This window comes from Perognathus longimembris, chromosome 16 (genome assembly GCF_023159225.1).
Source record: "Perognathus longimembris pacificus isolate PPM17 chromosome 16, ASM2315922v1, whole genome shotgun sequence".
Classification (NCBI taxonomy): domain Eukaryota; kingdom Metazoa; phylum Chordata; class Mammalia; order Rodentia; family Heteromyidae; genus Perognathus; species Perognathus longimembris.
This window is the reverse complement of record NC_063176.1, coordinates 17490173-17508472: the sequence shown is the minus strand read 5'-3', so window position 1 is coordinate 17508472 and position 18300 is coordinate 17490173. Positions and strand designations below refer to the sequence as shown.

General features: G+C 38.8%; 1 protein-coding gene across 2 annotated transcripts in view; it reads left to right on the top strand.

The window, feature by feature from the left end:
• Arhgap24 (Rho GTPase activating protein 24) overlaps positions 1-18300 on the top strand; it is a 339907-nt gene that overhangs the window by 163371 nt on the left and 158236 nt on the right. The window contains exon 1 of one of the 2 annotated variants that reach the window (XM_048364352.1): positions 5411-5633. The exons of the other annotated variant lie outside the window; for it this stretch is intronic. The gene's annotated coding sequence lies outside the window, so the exon portion shown is untranslated. Of the gene's footprint in view, positions 1-5410; positions 5634-18300 lie in introns of those variants that run through there. 2 annotated transcript variants of the gene reach the window in all.

The window sequence follows — 18300 nt, the reverse complement described above, 5'->3', positions numbered from 1 at the left end:
TCCTCTCTCCATGCTGTTTTTTTTATCTCACTGGAATTAAAAAGAGTATCTCCACTTCCTCTCAGAGTCAACAATAGGACAGTATATTATTACCCTGCCCATAATGAGTACAAAATATGCTGGAGAAAGAATTTTCCTACCCTAAGTTTAGGATATGTCACAGCATTTTATCCTGACTGAGTGATGTCTGTGCCTTTCTCTTTTTTATGTCTTGGAGTTTTACCTCTTGCCTTCCTAGATTCACTGAAATGGAATAACATTTCAAACACGATGTAACTCAAAACTCAACATTTGCCTTGATGGAACTAGGCTACCTGCCAAGTTCACTTTCATTCTCGTTTCCACTAGCTGTCCTAATATAGTGTGTGAATAAGTCTTCTAGGCTTAAAAATAATTAGATTACCAAGAGGAATTTGATGAAGGATTTGTGCTATGCAGGCAAACTAAACATGAGTTCCATAGAAATGAGGCAAATACAGTTGCATTGGGAGCTGGACTCAAATCTGAATATGGTGATGCCGAGGCAACGTGGCCCCTTCTGTTTATGGATAGAACCTCTTAAAACTCTGCTACATTGAATTGAAACTCCTTTGTACAATAACCCATCACTAAGTGCAGAAGCTGGATTTTTATCCTGAAGAGAACAGTAGCACTTGGGGGATTTTAAACAGAAGGTATTTTACATCTGTTCCTCCTCGTGAATTTTATCTATGGTTTTTGTCTCCCATCCTGTGTTCTAGCTCTGTAGAACTACTTAAGGTGACTCAGGTGTGACCAATCCCCTGCCTGGAATGCTCGCCATTTCTTCTCCCTGGGCTCCTGAGTGGAGAGCTATGTGTTGTGCTGCTGGTGTGGTCTTGGTCCTCCCAAGGAAGGCTTACCTTCCCTCTGCACTGCCAGAGCACAGCCAACTTGCTGAGGTACCTGGGTCTGGAGAGTGCTGAGTCTGTCATATTTCCCAGGGTGTCTGGGCCCCAGAACCCAGAGAAAATTGTTCTCCAAAACAAGTAATTAGGAAGCAGTAGGACACAGTACAGGGGAGGAAATCTAATTTTCAGCTCATTGGTGAGCTCTAAGTCAGTGAGGCGCCAAGCTGAGATAGGAAATTAAATCATCTGTGAGCTCACCTCTCCAAAAGTGCTTGATTCCCCCATTATTAATTAGAAAATATATGTTAAAATACAACGATTTAGTTTTTGTTCTTGAAATGTTGACAAGTGAGGGTAGCATCCTGACACCTCTTGGGCAGGATAGAATTGTTCCAAGGTACCTTGGTTTTCTTTTTTTTTTTTAATGTAGTCCTGAGTTCAGGAAATGAAGGAAATGTCTGGAAGCTCTGGAATACCTTCTTGAAAATGTGATTGTGTGTATCAAGTCAAGTGCACACTGCATATCTGTAGAAGATAGTCTGACAAGTCAAGAATGTTATCTCACTCTTATGTTAATAAAATTCAAGAGCTTGAATGTGATGGTTTATGTAGATAACAGCAATGCAAAGCCTACTTGGAGCTCTCTCCTTATTTCTTGTGACTCCAAGATGCTGACTACAGGAGAATGTGTGGAAAGTGAATTGCATAAACTGATTACTCCTTGCTTATAGACTTAAATGAGAAATTTATCCTCTGAGGAGTAGGAAACAATTCAGAAAATATAGCTGACTATTAAAATCCTATTTATCAAATATCTATTTCATACTACACATTGTTCTTCGTATGGGTAATAATATGACTTTAGAAAGCTAAATTTCATGTTTCTGTTCTTATTTTTTCTTCCAATATACTCCTGAACAATAAGCATATTTCAACTAGAATATGCAACTCAAAATAAACCCCAAAATACAGTTTCAGAGTGAGTGATTTGGAGGAAAATTAAGATGAGAAAAATGAGATTGAGAATGTGAGTAGATGGAAAACCATCTACAGTGCTCAGGATACCTCTCTCTTTCTCATTTTTTGTTTTGTTAATGAATTAGCATTTGAGATTAATCCTGAGTAATGAGAAGAGTTGGCCCTGTGGAAAGAAGAGCATGGAACATGCTAGACACATGCAGAGTAAGTTGGGAAGTTCAGTAGGAACTTATGATAAGCAGGCACTATGTCATAGGAGGCTCAGAGATACAGTGGGCATGTAATTCAGTTTATACTGAGGCCAATGGGGTACCATGATAGGGGTGGAGCAGAAAAAAAGATGGACTATCATTGTGTGACATGGACATGACAATAATAGAAAACTAGTGGAATGAATGAGAGTAATGGTGGGAAAACACTAGAGAACATGAATCAGGGGAAACATGGAAGAACATTGGAGGATATGGAGAGAATGATTGCTCTGGTTTGGGTGAGGATAATAGATTATGAGAGGAGGTAGGTGGTCACGCATGTGTGTGCATGCATTGATTTCAGATGACCAATGCTTGGGATTGCCGTGGGCCACAGTTGGATGCACTCAAAGCTTCCATGTATGAAGTCATCTCCCAAGCATAGGAGATCATAGTTTTGTAATAGAATTGCTCTTCATACAGTCACTGCTTTTCTCTGCTGCCACCAAAGGGTTCTTAGGGATTCCATAGCCCATGCTTCCTTCTAGTGTTACTGTAAACCTGAAAGCTGAGAGGCAGAGAGCAAGAGTTACAAAATTCTGATTGCTCTTCTCTATTAATATAGCCTGCTCTGGAGTTCACCTCTGCTGTGAGTTCTTCATGCATCAGTTAAAGTTAACACCACATGTCCAGCCTTTGAAACACAGGAACCACTAAACTACTGTAGGATTTTGAAATCCAGAGCTTTTCCAAAATAGAGCAAACTGGAGAATACCGAAGGGACCTCAAAATTAGAAGGACACAAAATTTTAAAACTCATAATGAAACACTGAGCTATTTGAGACTGTATGGAACTCACATTCTAATGGCACATGCTTCTCTTCCAATGGTGGAGACAAAACATGCCACCAATTACTAAGTGGCTTTGAGAGCCAATTTCCTGCTGCTTGCACTGGTCACCAAAATTACTACTTGGCTGTCTCACTTAACCTATTTTAAGAGTTGTTGGTTCTTGAATGCAATGCCTATAATCCATTGTCTATGACTGAGAGTGTGCTGTTCTTGTCCCCCTCCCCTCCGCCCTATATGTGATCCTCTTCATCTCTTCCTTCCTGAGGCCCCTGAATCACTCACCTCAAGTTACTCCAGCTAAACCTTGGGGTCTCCTCAAAGACTATTTTTCTTTCAAGATTTTACTCATATATCCTTCCTGCTCCTTCTGTCAGACACAAGGTAAAACAGCCAACATCAAAAGGGAAGAATGAAAATGAAAAAATATTTTGTTAGTAAGTTTCAGTAATATGTAGCAATCTGTCAATGGCTCTTATTTTTAGTGTGAGCTATAAAGTTATCTTAATGTCTTTGAGATTTCCATTTGCATAGAGCTTATCAAAAATCATTAATGGGGGCTGGGGATATAGCCTAGTGGCAAGAGTGCCTGCCTCGGTATACCCGAGGCCCTAGGTTCGATTCCCCAGCACCACATATACAGAAAACGGCCAGAAGTGGCGCTGTGGCTCAAGTGGCAGAGTGCTAGCCTTGAGCGGGAAGAAGCCAGGGACAGTGCTTAGGCCCTGAGTCCAAGGCCCAGGACTGGCAAAAAAAAAAAAAAAAAAAATCATTAATGGAGAAAGGAGAAAAAGGATTTCACCCTTGTGTCAAAAAGCATGTTACGTTTTCCCAAAATTTCTTTCTCAATATCAATTTCTTAAAAAATTTCAGTTGTTTTTGTGTCAAGGTTGGAGAATTGGTGTCCCACACCTTAACTGCTTACTTTGGAAAACTGTTCTAAGACATGGAATTAAATCATTGTAAGTACTATGCTTTTTTATTTGTTCATAAGTATGTTACTTTCTGCCTAAGACCAGTAAAAGAGTAGGTTCCTCCAAATTAGGTGAGGAATATTAAAGATAGAATGAGTTTCTGAGATCAAGCCTGAGTAACAGTTTGAAAATGGGTCTTAAGTGATCTGAGTATTCGCTCATTATATGTTTGAATTACAGAGGTCAAATGAATGTTGCTTTAATCTTTCTGGATCCAGATCAAATAGTAAGATTAATATAACCAGAGTGATTTCAATCTAGGCCACTTTATAGTTTGGCTGCTCTGATCTGGGCAGAGGATGTTGACATTATGGCATTGAGCGATGGTTGGCAAAAATATTGAGGCATATGCTTCAAGTGTGGAATGTTTATAAAATAGTTACATAAACAATTAGCTTTACTTCTCATCAAAGCCCTTCGATTTCCATGGAAATTTATCCATTTTTCTGAATAAATTATTGCTCATTAGCTACTCTATTTAATATGGGAAGTATAAGATATATTTTGCCCATATTCAACAGATAGTTATCAAACAAATTAATGAATTTATTTTAGATATTTATTTTAGCAAATGTTTCATAGAGAAAGATCTTACATTATTGAAAGAATATTATTCAGTTAGAGAAAATACTTTCTTCATATATAAATAGGAAATATTATGTGAAAGACAGTAAGTAAAATTATTATGTTGCTTCTCTACTTAGCAAGCTATTTAGAAGAGTTACAATAATTAGGGCCTGGGTTTGATCCCTAGCATCAGAAAAAAAAAACAGAAATAACTATAATAATCAATAAGTGTGGGTGTGTGGTTATAAAGAAATTATCTTAACATATTGAGATGTCTTCCCAGTTCAGGAGTCACATCCCTGTCTATTCTGGCTTCTACGTGGAAATTCCAGACTTCTCAGCACCTGACATCCCAGCCCTCTTACTGAAGCCATCTTCTGTAAGAGCTAGTGGAGGTTAACATCCCCTGAAAAATACTAACTCCTGAATCGTACAGTTGTTCTGCAAGACAAGCAAAGGATGACCTTATGTCCTAAGTGTACAGAGAAACCTGGGCATCTAAGAAACATTTCAATATTAAGGTTTATAAGACAAGGGAGAGGTTTACCTTGAGACAGATGGTTCTCACACCCTAATTGTTTTGCTGCTTTCTGCCAGCTCCTGTGAGTACTATACAAGAATACAGAGGAAAACGATAAATCATTTCCTCTCAGGTACGATAGCCTAGAAGAGAGAGCAGGGAATTGCGAAACCAGCTGTCTTTGAACTGAGACACTAACAAGGAATGTGAGTGAACTTCTACAAATCTTACTTTCTCCAGGCTTCAGTTTGCTTATCCATAGATTGAGACCTTCATATTTACTTTCACATTTACGCTCTTGCTGAGCTTTGTGATACCTTTGTATATTTTTGCCTTTTTTTTCTAAATGCTCAAATACTACATTATTTAAGGTATATTTCCTGTAGGCTTTTCCTCCCCTTCTCTGTCTCTTTCAATATATGGGATAGGAGGATACTGACTAAGTCTGAGGGGAAGGAGGAGGAAGAAAATTAGCTACAGGAAGAGTTTATATCCCTGTCTACAAGAAAACTTAAATATAGCTACAACTGCTTTGAAAGGAATGGTTTATGTCCAAACAGTATTTTCCAGACAAGCTCTGTACTTTTTTGCCAACAGAATTAACTTTAAACTGAAGGCTGTAGACAGTTAAGCAAGAGTCGCCACTGGGAACAGCTGGGAGTAGACAAGAAGCGTTACTTATAAGGTACTGTTTTTTACAAATGGAAATCTTCAGGGTTGCTTTGTTTTGGGGGACAAGTCTTCTATGGTCATTTGGCTGTCTTTTACTCTCAGCCCAGTTTGACTCTGAGAGGAACTCTTTAAAATATTTTAGCTTTGTAGCCGTGTGGCTTGGTGGCTGACAATCAGAGCAATCTGGATTGTTTTGTTTTGTTATCAGGAGCTAGATGGTTGTTTTTTATACTTTATTTTAAAATTCCGCTGTTCAGATTTTTATGCCTTTGTTGCATCTTGTCCCCGGTGGTTTGTGTGTTCTATTGTTTGTGTTGGACAGACAGAGATCTGTCTAAACATTACAGGGTGTACAGTGCTCTCAGTGGAGAGGAAGGGCACTAATGTGTCGTTGACTGGAAGTATAGAATCAATATAGAGCCAATCAGATAAGAGGAGCCCCAGAGAGGACAAGTCCAGACACTTTCACTGATTCACTCCTGATTCAGTAACTGTTCGTTCTGTGTCTGGGTAGTTTTAGATGACCTGAATATTTGTTTTTTTATTGAGATGATGTAAAAATATGGGGTTTTTTAAATTAGGGTTTTACCGTGGAGTTTGCATTTATGTTTAATTGTTCGATTTTAACCCTTTCTTTGCTTCTAAGGAAGATGAAATAAATGTTACTTAGTTTATACTCATCTACTTTCGAGTGGAAGAGTTGCTAAGAAGGATAACATTTGTAATCAAATTTCAAGTCATGGAGCTATGGAAGGGCTTCCTGAGCAGAAGGTAGGAGATAGTCTGAAACAGACTTGTAGGGGACAGAAAAGACCCTGTGCACCCCCTTTTGAGGTGTCACGCTTTCTCCAGGGACCTGACTCACTAATATATAATGTTTGATATTGAATCTATCAACACGCAATGGAGACAATTAAGAGCTTCTGAATATGTCAACTTCCTGGGAAGCAAAGTTTGCAAGTTTGCCAATGAAAATCCCAAAAGGTTTTCGAAGATTTTAAACAAGTTTTGGATAATCATCTTTCAGAATGCCACTACATATTTAGATTTCTCTCTGAAAGGGACAATACATGATTTTATGTTTTATGAATTGTAGAACATGCTCATCGATACAGATGATATGTAATATTTCATCTTTAATAAGATGATGCTTCTGGGGTACATCTTGTAGTTTGGGAGACTATTATATCTTAAGTTACCAGGTCACATGACCACTGCATTTTTTTAATTCTATTTGATAGGGCTTTTCTTTTCTTTTCTGTGTTCCCGCTCCATAATTGAAATGAGTAAGTTCTTTATTTATCCTGTAGACAGTTTACATTTTTCTAATGAGTCCCAGACACTCATCTAAAACCATTATTTATTTTGTGTTATAAGCATAAAAACTAGGGAGGGAACCCCAAGTTTATAACAAAGTAAAGATGGAGTCAGAGGCACTGACTTTATCTGAGGCCCAACAGAATCTCTTCTGAGAAAAGGGCATAGACACAGCAACATCTATTTTGGGCGCTCAGGAGACGCTTGGCTTGGGCCCAAGCCCTTCGTTGTACTCTGTGGTGGAGGTTGCCATGGAAGTGGCTGAGGAATATGTAACACGTGTCTGCAGCAGATACAGAAAGTGCTGTTTGTTCCTCTTTTCTGTGAAGTTCCTGGAGGTGTGTGTCCAGGAGTCAGTGACTAGCTGAGTCCCCAGGGGAAGATCTAGCATGAATCAAGCCCTAGGGCATTCGTTTAGTCCCTTTCATATACATACTGTGAGCATGAGTGTCAAGTTGGGAGGTAGCCTAGTAAGGCATTGTAGGAAAGAAAGAAAAGGTAAGACATGTTCTTAATTTTTGAAGTTCTACGTGGATATCATGCTTTAAGGAAATGAAATGAATAAATCAAGGCTAATTTTCTCAGTGAGTTTTTGAACAGTATTCTAACTAACTTGCAAGTTCTTTGAAAAATATTTACAAAGAAGTTTTCTCAAGTATGTATTTGGACTTGCTTAGCACCGTGTATGACAATATGTGTTTTCTTATCTTACAATATTTATGTTGAGAGGAAAAACTACTCACTGATTTTTTCAGTGGGCTTCATAGTGATGGGAGTGACTTTTATTAATTTACTGGATACAAAAAGAAAAAAAATGTATATCTTAAACTGAGACATGAAGCTACAAACTGAGCCTAGGTCAATTTTAACTAGAATCCAGTGTTGATGAGAATCCTTTGCTCATCATATAATTTCATTGAGAAGAGTGAGTTAGAAGCCCTTCAAAAATTTTTATTTTTGCTTTTGCTGAAGTTTGAACTTGTTTGCTCACTTAGCTGCTGGTAACCTAGTACTTGAGCCATGCCTCCAGCCCAGCTCTTTGCTAATTATTTTTGAAAATGTCTAGAAGACTTTTCTGTTTGCCTTATTTTGTACTTTATCCCTCTGGATCTCAGACTCCTGAGTAACTAAGATTAAATCTGCCCCCAATTTTTAATACAAGTTTTATATACTCATTGCAGAAAATTTTCCTGAGTGTTAAAGCATCTTGTGATATGTATGACACACTATTCTGTTGAAACAATGCATTAACACTGTAACAATTGTGTCTGCCACTATGATCCAGACTTTGAAGACTGGATACATTTGGGAGCTTTGTCTATGAAACTGTCTAGAAACATAGTGGGTCTTGGCTCCTTTCTTCTTTCAGTTGAGTAGAAAAACTTGTTTTAAAATAAAATGTTATTTCAACTGAAACACACATTCTTTAAATACCAAATATAGTGTTTTCAGTCAGTGTTACAAAGCTGTTTCCACTTGAGTTAGTTCTGTGTCTTCATTAATATTTTATTTTCACATTTACAGTTAAATAAGAAATTTTAAAACAATGTGTGCTTAGTACCAAACACCTAAACTTTGGTTTCTTGAAACTACAAAAACATCATGAGTACATACTTAGACTTCAATTTTAAAAGATTTAAAAAAAAATTGGAAAAGGTAAGCACCAGAATAATGAAAGAATGTTGACTCCCACGGATATTGCCTTACCAAGATCCTCATCATCACAGGTTTAGGACTCTTCCTGTGGCGGGAGCTCAAGTCTCAGTCCTTTACAGAACTCAGTGAATCAGATGGTGATGGCTGCCCAGGCTAATCACCAGTGAAGAATACAGCTACAGCAGAGGCACTCTTGCAATTTCTGAAGTGGTTCAATGCTATATTCCCATGAAAGTCCACATTTAGTTCACCTTCAATTCTAATCTCTCAGAAAAGAAAAGATGCTCAAATTTGACCTACATAGGTCCAAATGTATTTCCCTTGGTGTAAGGTACAAGTTTGGAGCTTCCAGGAAAATTTAAGTGGTGATGTAGTCAAAACCAAGATTCATTTTCTAGAATCCAGTTTGTTGACTGAATCTAAATGTCAAACCTTAAGTGCATTAGTTTATAACATGGTGCCCAATCTACTATGTTTTGTATTTTACTATGGGAGAATTTATTACTAAGTTTCCTATGACGACATGCTAAAGCATTTCTATTTAACAAATTATAAAAATGGTAGTAGCAAATAGTGGTCTGAAATTCTGAATTTCTATGAAATAAAGGGATGAGAACTCTATAGTCATACTTGAAAAAATACAGTTGGAGGACAGGAGAGTGTGCACTGTTTTCCTATTCTCTTTTACTTTCCTACTTTGTTGGAAGCATCACAGTAACTTTTTTCTGTACCATTGGCAGCACCTCGAAGAACAAAACAGGTTAGAGCTGCGTATTACTCCATTCTGTGGCTGCCTGTACGCAATGGGACATATCTCCCATTGCTGGGACTTCTATTGTTTCAGCATTTGGTTTTTTTTTTTTTTCTCTTGTGAATAAAACTAGGAAAAGTATTCTATGCATTATTTTCCTTTTCTGTTTATTTCAAAGTGCTGGGTTGGAAATGAAAAACCCCTGGGCTATTTGAGGTTTTCTTTGTTTTTTTGGGAAGTAAATTAAAAAAAATATATTAGTCATTTAGAAACTAGACTTCTGTGCTTTCTAATTTCTATATTCTACACAAAGAAGTAATGCCTGGCTGAGAAATTCATTCTGGGTGGGAAGTGAAAGCATAATTTCCTGTGTCTGAGTAAGAGGTCAGCCATGTCCCCATTCCCCCCAGAGCCCCCAGGGAACTGAAGGGTTCTCACACTAGAGAGAGGGCAAGATTCCATGCCAGAAGCCCTTCCTACCCAAGGAGTGATAAACACATCATAGCTATGAGAACATTTTTAAATAGCTGTCATGTTGTTAACGAATATTTGCTAAAACATTTCCTGGGCCACTGGTGTTTATGGAACTTTTAAACAAAATGTTTATGAAGACAGATCCTGGATTTGCTTCATGAGTGATCTCTTTTCTACTTGTACTTTTGTTTTCCTCCATGGCACAACTCATGTGTAAGGCTCTGCTACACCAAACAAACAAGCCACTTTCTCTACCAATTCCACTTTCTCTACCACACTGCTCTCTTCCTGGTGCCAAGAAAAAATTTCTCTGTTCTGTCTCTGCCTCTTCACTTCCCTCTGATGCCATAATCTTGTGCAGTTTGGACTCAATTTTTTTTAACAGTACTGATAATACCACAAGAAGATTGCTATTCATGACTGAATCAACAAATCAGCATTTGATGCTTGTCCTCACCATCTGCTTTTGTCTTTTTATACTATTCATGGACACACTCTTCTCCAGAGAAATTTGCCTTTTAATGTCAGGGACCTAGCTCCAGCCCATGATTCCTCTCTGCTCTAGGGATAGCTTCCTTCCCTTTAGAGAGTTCCTGCCTTTGTCCCACCTTCTTCAAGTATCTGCTTCTGTCCCATTTTCTTATTTCTTTTGTGCTGATACTGGGGCTTGAAGTCAAACCCTGCGCACTGTCCCTTAACTCTTTTCCTCAGAGCTGTCACTCTACCATGTGAGCCACAGTTTTACTTTCAGCTTTTTGCTAGCTATTTGGAGTCTCATGGACTTTCTTGGCTGGGCTGTGTTGAATCATGATCTTCAGATCTCAGCCTCCTTTGGAGGTGTACCTTCATCACACCTTCATCTCCTCTCAGGCTCTCCAGCCAAGCAGGGAACTGGGCTGGCTGTCAGCCCCACTGGGCCTGCACATCCTCAGGCAATTGCCTGGCGAGCCAGCACAACTGTGCAATGCTGACCCAGGGGCTAGTGTGTCTATCATCTTTGCCTCTGGCAAACCAACCCTTCATTCTATGTCTCCTTCCTCCTCATTGCTGCACACCAGGCACCAAACAAAGCCTAGACACTATATTCTTGACATTATTTTCCTCCTCATTCCCATGGCGATCATCTTGCTCAGAATTCAGTTACTTCTTAGGCCCTTAAACTCCTTCCCCTACTTTTCCATTCCACTCATCTGTCACAGATTTTTCAATTTGAAGATCAGATGATAGAAACAAAGACAGACAGACGACCAATGAATTCTTAGAAGATGGACAAGAAGAAAGGCTGTTGTGCTGAATTTCAGGATTTGCGGCACAGTTGTGGTATATTTACACTGTCCTAAGTGAGTTAGTGACTCTTTCTGAGCTTGTTTTCTAACATAAATGGCTTACATGTATGCAACTCTCCTATGTTCCAGTTACAGTATTCTGTCTACCTCTCATGAATTTGTTCCTGCCACCATCAAGAGTGTATCCTTTTTCTCATAAAGGCATCTCTCTTCTCCTCACATACAGTTTCTAAGAAAGAGAAGAAAGAAAAGTAAAACCGAGTGTTTCTTCTTTTTAGCTACTGCAAGCTACAAGATACAAGTTCACATCTATTCACTATAAATATTGTCTTTTTGTTCTGTCTCTATGTTTTGATAGTACTGGGGTTTGAACCCAGATCCTCATACTTGCTTGGCTTGTTTCCTCCCCTGGTACTCTTCCACTTGACCGACATGTCCCGTCCAACTTTTTGCTAGAGATAACTCTGACCAGCTGGTCAGAGACCAGATCAGAAACCCTTGATTCTCCCCTTCCTGAATAGCTAGGATTACATGTATGAACCCCTGCTGCCTAACTGCATGCAATTTTCTTATCTTAGAGTCACAGGACAAACAAGTAGAGTAGCAGTAATGTCTCCTAGGCTTTTAGACACCAGACTACTACATAGATTTATAAATTCAAAGGACTATGTCCTTCTATTTCTTTGAATTTATAAATTCACATAGCATGGTGAAATTTACATGGAAAGTCAAATTCAAAGTAATAAACAAAGGTTTTCAGATACATACCAGGACTATTGCTGTACTCTATTACCCTAGAGTCATAAGTTCATTGCACTTTTCTCTCACAAGGGGTAACCTGTCCATTTATCCAGGTACCCATGTGGGGTTTTGAAGGCTGTTGTTATTGTCTTTCCAGTACTTTTTCCCAGTGACTACTACAGTTATTTCAGTTAGACGACATGGGATCTTTCATTGCAAGAAAAAAAAAAAGGAGTGGGGAGAGAGAGAGAGTCCTGTGTCTTTTTCCATTTCCTTAACCAACTTATTAATTACTCACAATGCAATTTACATAATCACAGAATGGAAGAAATAAATGGAGCATGAATTAAGTCTTCACTTTTTTCAACTAACCAAATCTGCCCCAACTAACTGAAGCAACTTACCAATCATCATTCAGCAAGTTTCCAAATGTTTCCCCTTTTAGAACCCAACATTCACACTGGAAACTTCTTGGAATTTTAATCATATAGTCCTAAATTCACAACAGTGATAAGTGTAATCCTTCTCCTTCCTTTTCCATCCATCTTTTACTGAGTGTCAGTAATAGTTACAATTCAGTATCTTAGAAATCCATCTTCTTTTTCATTCATAGGAAATGTTCATTTGTGTGAAAAGCCTTCTTTTTAAAATTTTCCATTTTACCATCCTTTTTGACTATTTTAACTATGCAAGGTATTGGATTGGATTGTGACATTATCATACACATATATAATGTGCTTTCGTCATATTATACCCCTCTCCCACACACATACCCATTGCTCTCTTGGGACCCTCTCTGCTTTCTGTTTATCTCTTTCCTAATTTAAATTTCTCCTCTTGGAAATGGTTACATCGCTGAAACACACTCCATGACCCAGTTCCTACCCTTGGCTCTCATAGGGCATCCACCATGACTTTTATTCCTTTGCTTTGCTGATCCATTCACTGTCCTAGTCCAGTTCTTTGAGGACAGTAGCTTTATGTAATACCTGTGTGTCAAAAGTCTAAGCCAAGTGCCCGGCACATGAATCCCAAAGGTTGAGGTCCAATATTTCTGGTCTTGCTAAAGACTAACTGGGCCTTATCAAATGAGGACATGAGTCAAGATGCAACAGTCTTCATACTAGATGTGTTGGTTAGTCATTTGAAATTTAGTCAGTTGAAAGTTACAGGCAAAAGTGCATAAGGTTGCTTCTTTTCCCTTAGATTAAATATCCCAGAGTTTTATTCCACATGTTTTATTTCTTAGAATAATATGTTTGACCTGACTGTCAGATATTTTTGTCCTTCCATTTTTTTTTAATGTTACTTATCTTAGCCAAGTGCCAATGACTCATGCCTGTAATCCTAGCTACTTAGGATGCTGAGACCCAAGGATTATGGTTTAAAACCAGACTGGGTAGAAAAGTCTGTGAGACTCCATCTCCAATTAACCTGCCACAAGCAAGACTAGGTGTGGGGCTCAAGAGATAAAACACAAGCTGAAGCAATCAAGTCTGATGTGTTAAAGGCACTGAGTTCAAACTCTGGTAAAGCAAAAATCCTCTTAGAATCCTCATTTGTCAGAACTTCAGCTGTCCCCAGGTGATGGAGACTCAGTGTTGATATTCAAAGACTATCTTGAGTTGTTAACCCATGATTTGCCCCGTTGCATTTCACTTCACTCAAACATCATTCACTTTCCCATGTCTAGGAAAAAGGCTAACTCAGAAAATAGTTGTGCATGGTTTTGCTTGCAACAACTTTAGAGTTTTGGATAGTTTTGTTTGCAACAGCTTTTGAGTCTCAAAAAGTTAACCTCCTTGGACTTGAGGTTAAAAGTTTATATGATATCCATGATAATAATAATAATATAATTTCTCACATCTACAAGAACAGGTAATGATTTTCATGGAATTAGGAATCAAAGGGAATCATCAAACAGGAAGAAAGACCTTGACATCATATGTGGGAGTAGAACAGGTCTGCTTAAGAATTCTGGTGTGCCATCCCTTACTCTACTCCCTCCCTGGGTGACCTTCATAGGATCCAGAGCTGCAATCCAATCTAAGAGCAAAGGGACCTGAGAATCACTTCCAGGTTAGAGGACAGGGAGGCTGCAAAACTCCAGTTACTCTTTTTACAGTTCTTCATGGTAGCAGGTTGTTAGCAATTGAAAGTAGGCAGACATATCCATAACTGCCACGCAGGTTGTGTCCATGCATCCATGCTATATCGATGCTACATCCAGTGTGGTCCCAGAAGGGAATGGAAGGGGCGGGGAGAAAGCCAGACCTAGAGGAGTCCAGGCATCAGGACTGGGAGGCCCAAGCCCCAGGATCAGTAGACATAAGCCAGGCTGAGACAGAGGTGAGCAGGTCACCATCTCAAAGATGCCCCCATGTTTCCAGGGTGAGGACCATGATCCAAATGCCCCCTCTGACATCAGATGCTGCCTATGAACATGGGGGCCCTAGATAAAGTTTTAGTCAGCTGACAGTGTGCAAGACTCAGGAACTCAAATTTCATATATTTAGTTTAATATTTAGTTTTGAAGACCTACATTTATTCCTTTAACATAATATCTTTTTTTTTTTTTTTTTTTGGCTGGCCATAGGGCTTGAACTCGGCCTGTGGCTTTCCCTGGGCTCTTCAGCTCAAGCATAGTGCTCTATCACTTGAGCCACAGCACCACTTCTGTTTTTCTGGTGGTTAACTGGAGATAAGAGTCTCCTGGACTTCCCTTCCCAGGCTGGCTTTGAACCATAATCCTCTGATCTCAGGCTCCTGGGCAGCTAGGATTACAAGCATGATCCACTTTTGCCTGGCTAACATCATATCATTTTTAAATGTAAGCAATTGCTTTTAGCTGTCTATTTTATTGTAGAAAATTATGATGTCAGAATGATAGGGTATAATAATTTTCCTTTTTGATGGCACTATGATTTGAACTCAGGGCCTCAGCCTCATACTTGTGAGGCAGATGCTTCTACTGCTGAGGTGCACACCCAGCCTTGATTTTGCTGGTTGTTGTGAGGTTGGGTCTTAAGTCCCTCATGGGCATGGACTTGGGTGCCTTTGTCACATGTTTCTTTGGAGCTAGGATAACAGGTGATACCATTGAGCCCAACTCTTGGTTGAGAAGAGGTCTAGCAAACTTTTCTTCCAGACTGGCCCCAAATCTCAATTCCTCTCAATTTTAGACTCCTAAGTAGCTTTAAAAAGAAAAAAGAAAAGAAACTAACTTTATAGAAGAATCTTTACTTTAGATAGCTTAATAGTGCTTCAAATTTTAATTTTCTTTTCTCCAAAAATCTTGTCTTTCAGGATCATAACTATTATTTTTCTCTTTCCCTGACATTTTAAGTAATGTAAGAAAACACTAAAATTGTATTACTTGTCTGAAGATGCTTTCTAGAGTGAGCCTATGCTGGTGATAAATGACTTCAATCTAATTTCTTAAAGCTCGGCTAAACTGCCTAAAAAGTAGCATCTGCCTCAAGAACAGAAAGAAAAAGCAACGCACATCTGGTCTCCTACGGCATAATGTACTTGGGTTCTGCTCATGGTTCTTGGCACACAACTTTTAAAACTCTGGAAATCTCTGGAATAAGGGTACTTCTTTTATGCTAATCAGATGGCTGGTAAATATGCCCTTAAGTAGCTTCAGGGTGGGGCGGTCTCCAGAAAAATTAACACATGATGAGAGTTGGAACTTTGAGCATCTTCCCACGAACAGAAGGTAAGGAGAAGAGCACAGGGTAAGGAGGTTGCCTTCATCAATAATGACCCCTGAGGAGATCAATCATTCCTATGGAATAGGACACCCATCAACCTCAGACAGAAGGGGTTAGAGAGCTCTCAGTCAGTGGACACTTCTGGGTGCTTCCAGGTGTATCACCAGAGTCTCTTATAAGCTCTGCATGATTCTAAGAAAGGTTTTCACTTAACAAGTTGAGTCTTCAGGGTAATCTGTCAGCAAACTGGCTCAAGTGCAAGCATAGGACTCTGAAAAGCATGATGGGAAGCCAGAAGCATGCTGGACATTGACTACTATGTAGGAATGAAGGAAGTAAAATCCAAAAACTCAATTTACAATAAGAGGACCCAAAATCTGAGCCCATCAAGCACAGATATGAAGCTGAATTAGCACCAAACACTAGAGAGAAGCAGATGATAGATACGGTCAATCAAAGAACATCAGGTGTTCAGCTGGGCTATTTCTGTTAGGGACTTGTGGTATCCATGGTAGACTAGTTTTCCTTTGCAAATTGTTGCTAGAGATTCTGGTTGTCCTTTCCCTGAGGAGCAATGTTAAGTACATACCAAAATTTCCCTGAGAAGTCTAATTCGACTATCAGAATGGCATATTCTTTTTCAAGACTGCTGGATTTTTGCCTCTTCTTGCTGTAAGAATGTTTTATTTTTTATTGCCTAAGCTTCTGGTCTTTTTTTTTTTTGACAATAAAGACCTTTATTACATGAGCTAAGTATGGTAGATGACTTTATTTGCCTTTCCAGGCCTTGATCTTCCTCAGATAGAATTCCAGCTCCTTGCCTTCTAGGACATAGCCATCTGCTCGGCCTTCTGGTCTGTTTTGCAAATCCTTTTTTTCTCTTGTCCTCTCTCAATAAAGTTGTATGAATGCCAGGTGCCTGTGGCTCATACCTATAGTCATAGCTGCACAAGAGGCTGATGTAAGAATCGTGTTTCAGCACTAGCCTAGGCAAGGAAGTTCTTAATACTCTTGTCTCCCCAATTAACCACTAAAAAACCCAGAAGCAGAGCTATTGCTCAAATGGTAGAGCACTAGCCTTCAGCAAAAAAAAAAAAAAAAAAGAAAGAAAGAAAGAAAAAATGTTTAGGTACAGTACACAGGGCCTCAGTTCAAGCCCCAGTGATGTTTTACATACACACACACACACACACACACACACACACACACACACATACACACACACACACACACACACTTGCATATATTGTAAACATAACCTGAAGCACTTAAAACGTAGGGTTGTGGGCTGATGCCAAGACAATCTGATTCTGTCAGTCTGATAGAGAGACACAGTCTACATTTTAACTAAAACTCCAGGTGATTATGATTGGGGTAGCATGTGACCCACACTTTGAGATGCGTTGCTTGAAGACATGGAAATGCCTTGAGAACATTGACAATTCACTATCTTACTTTCAGAGGATCTCTTATACCTCATGTAATGGCCTGCATCATTCTTTTCCATACCATGTGTCTTGATTTGGGGACATAAAAATGGTTTCTATAACTATATACTAGGTCAAAACATTGAGACTTTTAAGATACAATTGATTATGTTTGGCTATCTTTAGCTTTATTGTAACTACGACTTTAAGGGCAATTTATTTTTATTGAAATTTCGATCCCTTCTGATATATAAAAAGTTTCAATATATACCTCAAATGCAAGATTTTTATCTTTTTGGTTCTTTTCCAAAGTGAAATATTGCTCCTTCTAGTTTATGAGAGAATTGTTCTTTCAACTGCAAGCATGAAGACAGCTGCCGATTCTGTACTGAAGTTACAAAGCAGTATTTGGGCTATTTACAGTGTCTCTTTTAGAGCTGGATGCTGAGTTGAGAGCAGACATCATCGCATATGGGATAGATTTACATTGCCTGAGTAGGCTCAAGTTTGATGTAGTGGAAATGGTATTTTCAAGCACTCGCGTTCTCCAGATTTTCCATGGCTACGGTATACAGTCTTGTCTCTACTGAGAAAAATGTTAGCCTGGGGAATAGTGAATAAGCATTCTTGCAGGCACTGTAGTCAGAGCCTTTTGTTTCCAGCCAAGTGTAATGTGACTATTTCACATATGATTTTGCTCTTCCTGAACCACATTGGAAAAAAATGAAAACCTAGCCTAAAAATAAATATAGCCATCTTTTAGCCATTAACCAGTAAACATGTGTCATTATTACAGTCTGGAAGAACCACATAGCAAGTTTAGGTAGTATATCTAGAATCCAGTACTGGTCAAAATTCTGGTGTGTGTAACCCAACGGAATAACAGATCAGAGAAAGGGAGAAATTCTGTGAAGTAATACAGAAGGGAAAGTATCTGAAAAGGTAGATAGAGTAACAATGAAACGTCCATATTTGGGAAATCTGTAGAGGTCTCTTCATTTGTTTTTCATCATGGCCTAACATCATCAGTGTGTTCACTGTTGGAAGTTGTGCTGCTCTAACATGCTCAGGTAAGCACAGGAAGACACATTTTTTAAGGGTAAGGATAGGAGCCACTAAGATAAAATAGTGCTCTCTGCTAAGTGATTAGGATTTTAGAAATGACCACAGAAAATAAATCATATGTGTTAACTACTGTGATAGTCATGAATGATCTTCATTAAATATTTCCAGGGTTCTGCTCTCCATGCACTCTCCTGTGTCTTTAAAGTTACTCGTGGCTATATTACTTGCTCTGGCAATGAAAAATGAA